This window comes from Glossina fuscipes, unplaced genomic scaffold (genome assembly GCF_014805625.2).
Source record: "Glossina fuscipes isolate IAEA_lab_2018 unplaced genomic scaffold, Yale_Gfus_2 3, whole genome shotgun sequence".
Taxonomy (NCBI): Eukaryota; Metazoa; Arthropoda; class Insecta; order Diptera; family Glossinidae; genus Glossina; species Glossina fuscipes.
Window position 1 is genome coordinate 4,009,650 of NW_023998417.1, and position 3,618 is coordinate 4,013,267.

Sequence of the window (3,618 nt, forward strand, 5' to 3'; positions counted from 1 at the left end):
GTGAGCGAGTGCTTTTATATACGTGTTACGAAGTCTGCCTAATGCATATATTATATATATTTGACACTATATAAACGAACGACCATAACCACAATTCTTCATATTGTTGTTATCTTTACATATATTTTATATTTTTATATACATGTTTTTTTTTTATTTTGATTTTTTTTTTTTAATTTTTTATTTTTTTATTCTTTTTTATTTTTTTTTTTTTTTTTGTTTTTTTAAGATTAGAATGCTTTAGATTATTTAATGTTGATAGAGTGAATCTAAAGCATTTGCGTGCCAGGGAATTTTGTTTTTTTTTTTTGTATATTCTATCTATAATACATAAATAGGCATATAATAAATATATATACATGTATATATATATATATATATATATATATTTATATATATATTTATATATGTATATTTATATTATTTTCTTTAGTAATTTTTATACTTTATTATATGAATGAATTAATTTAAGGTAGCGTAGTATAGATATAGATGGTTTCAATGTAAAAACACAACTGAACTGAGAATATTTTCAACTATGACGAATAAGCAGCCAATACAATCAAATATGTTTTTTTTTTTTTTTTTTTGTTGCATTTATTAGCTGCTTAACAGAGATATCTGTGCTAGTGTGTGCATATGTATATGAATCTCTGAGTATATTGTATAAAGTGGAGAATATTTTTATAGTAAATGACAACGTAACGGACTAAATGACTGACTATCTTGCTTTGCTTGCCTAGCTGACTGGCTATTTCGCCCCTATACGTATTATTACTTAACACAATCTAAGACTGCAAACGAGCAGATTTAGGTTAAATACAGTTGTATCTAAAACAGTCGAAAAATACGCCATGTATGCGTAGAAAAAAGGCTTTCGTGTATAAGTGAGAGCTTAAACGGGAGAACTAAAAAAAAAAAAAAAACAGGCAAAGAGAGACTAAAGTACATTTCTAGAGCTCTCTCTCTCGCTCTCTCTCTCTCTCTCTCTCAAGTTTTGTTCACAATTTATTTATTGGAAATTATTTACTCGCTCCATCTTTCATTCTTTCTCTCTCTCTCTCTCTCTCTCTCTGTCTCTCTCTCTCCCTACATATATATGTGTGTGTATAAGTACGTTTATATGCATATATGTATGTATGCATATGTATATGTTTCTCTACCTTTTCTTCGATATGCAATCAGAGAAATATTGTTATCACTAAATGATTAAGGAATACTTATTAAAACTTATTTGAATTTGAATTTTTGTTACATTTATTTTGTCGCTGAGTTCGTAACACTCGAATAATTTAAAAAGTGATAATACGGTAGAGCTTGCTTTTATTTACATAATAGAATTTTAGTAAAATGACAAAACTAAGAATTTTTTGCTTTTACTTTTCATCTCTTTATTTGAAATGGATGCGAAGAAATGCGAGCTATACAAGTTTTATCTGTAAAATGCTTTTCAATATAAATGCAAATAAATTTTTTTTTATTATTTTTTCGTGTTTTGAAATATTTTAGACTAGAGACTCCATAAAATATAATGCAAATGCATGAAATTCTTATTCATTTTTGCTTAAATTCTTCTTCGAAGGCACAAAATTTGATATTATGATGAAATTATGGAGCTTTTATAGATGAATTAAAATGAATTTAATATTTTGTATTATTTTTTTTTCCTTTTTTTTTTAACTGCCTACTGGGCTGACCGGACTTCTCTATATCAAGAATTTTTTCTTTTAAAAATTGTTTCAGTTTTTGATCTATGCGAACACAAACATCGGAATATACAATATATAGGTATAAGGTATAAAAAAATAGTAGATAGTATTTGTAACAAAGGAAACGAAATGAAATAGTTTACCGTGGAACTGAAAATTTTTAATGAAACCATTGATATTCTTTTTGGTAAAACAGTGATCCGGACAAATAATTTTCAAGTATCTAAAACTAATATTAATGCAAAAAGTAAATTAATAGAATCGTGTCGTCACTTCATCTACCATATTTTATTCATATTTTAAATTTAATAAACTCATTTACAAAGCACACATTCTTACACAAACTAGAGCTACATGATACAAATTCGATAGGATTAATTTCTGTTATGATCCTATATTCACTATGTAATATTTGGAAGAAAGGCGTATGTTGAAGAAAAATTAGAAGCAAATGGCTCATCCTACTCTACAAAATTGTTCACATAAACTTATAATAGCGAAATACTCTTACTCTACTCGAGACATTTTGGCTTGAGGCGTTATATGAGCGACTATTTTGAAGACCTGATCTGATCCAAATCATTGTGATCCTGGAGTCAAAACATGTTGAGTACAAAAATTCAACATACCATCTCAAAAATTGCAATCCGTAGGTTCAACAGCACAATATATAGACGGACAGACGGACAAAAAGACAGAAAGACAGACAAGCTTAATAAAAAGTTGGTGCATCTTAAGCCGTTTCTTCCTTTTACGTACATCTTTACCAATTTAACGTACCATATACCGCAAACCATCTCCATCTCCATCTCCAATAATAAAAAACGAAGTAATCCCGGAATAATTCTTGAAATATTCGATATAACAATGATATATGATGGCTTTGCTGTTATTTAAGTAATTAAAACTTTTTCAAATGCTCTATAGCCAAGACCCGTTCTATGTTATAACTGAATGTGTTCTAGTAAACTGCTTGAGAAGAGCATTTTTTTCTTTAGAAAGTGTGAATGCACATTAAGATATACATATACAAGCGTAATTCGTATAACAAGGTTAATACTTACCGAGCTATATCGAAAATCGTGTTATACGAAATTTTTTTTTTTTATTTATTTAAGTTAAGATATTAAATATAAATTATATATAATTTAAATTTGGGTATTTGATGATCTAAGGTTGCATGAATGCTAATCGATTTTCTAGGAAATCAATTATCAAGCAGCTGGCGACTGGCGAAAAAATGAACAATAATTAGCGGAACATTTAGCAAAAAAGCGATTTAAAAAAAAAAAATGTCGCGATGAAGTTAGGTACTGATAACTTGCTTTTAAAAGTGCGTATAAGCCGAGTATTTGCGGAAGGTACGCTCAACGAGTCAAGAGGACTGTATCGTAATATTGAAACGGACATACGATTATAAGTACAAGTCTATGTAAATAGTTTTCAATAAATATCTTAAGAATTGTAAATAAAATCTACCAAAAAAAAAATCTAACCAAACAACTCAATTGAAAAGCTAGTGAATAAGTATGTGAAAGTTTGCAATAGGGCGGCAGCTTCACGTCACAATATAGTAGAGTATAAGTCAAGGCATGGTGGTATCGAAACTTGCTTTTTTTGTTATAGCAAAGCCCTGTCGCACGAGACATCCAAGCAAATTAAGTCAAGGCAATATGTACCGCGTCACATCGATACCACATATTATATCATAATTATTATATTATAATGTAATTTATATTTAATTGTTACTTTTTGCCAGGACCACATAGGACTATAATAAAAATTTGTACCGTCAAAGACGTTATCGATGCTCGCGTGAGGAATTATCGTTTCGGATTACCTCAACACAAGTGAAGTTAATTTCAAAGTTGATACAAAATATGTATATATATATATATGTATATATAAA

General features: G+C 28.6%; 1 long non-coding RNA gene across 1 annotated transcript in view; it reads right to left on the reverse strand.

The window, feature by feature from the left end:
• The window catches only part of LOC119634527, a 29,001-nt gene extending 27,707 nt beyond the window's left edge, over positions 1-1,294 (reverse strand). The window contains exon 1 of the long non-coding RNA XR_005246964.1: positions 446-1,294. This is a non-coding gene — a long non-coding RNA (uncharacterized LOC119634527). The remainder of the gene's footprint in view (positions 1-445) is intronic.
• Between the last annotated feature and the right edge of the window lie 2,324 nt (positions 1,295-3,618).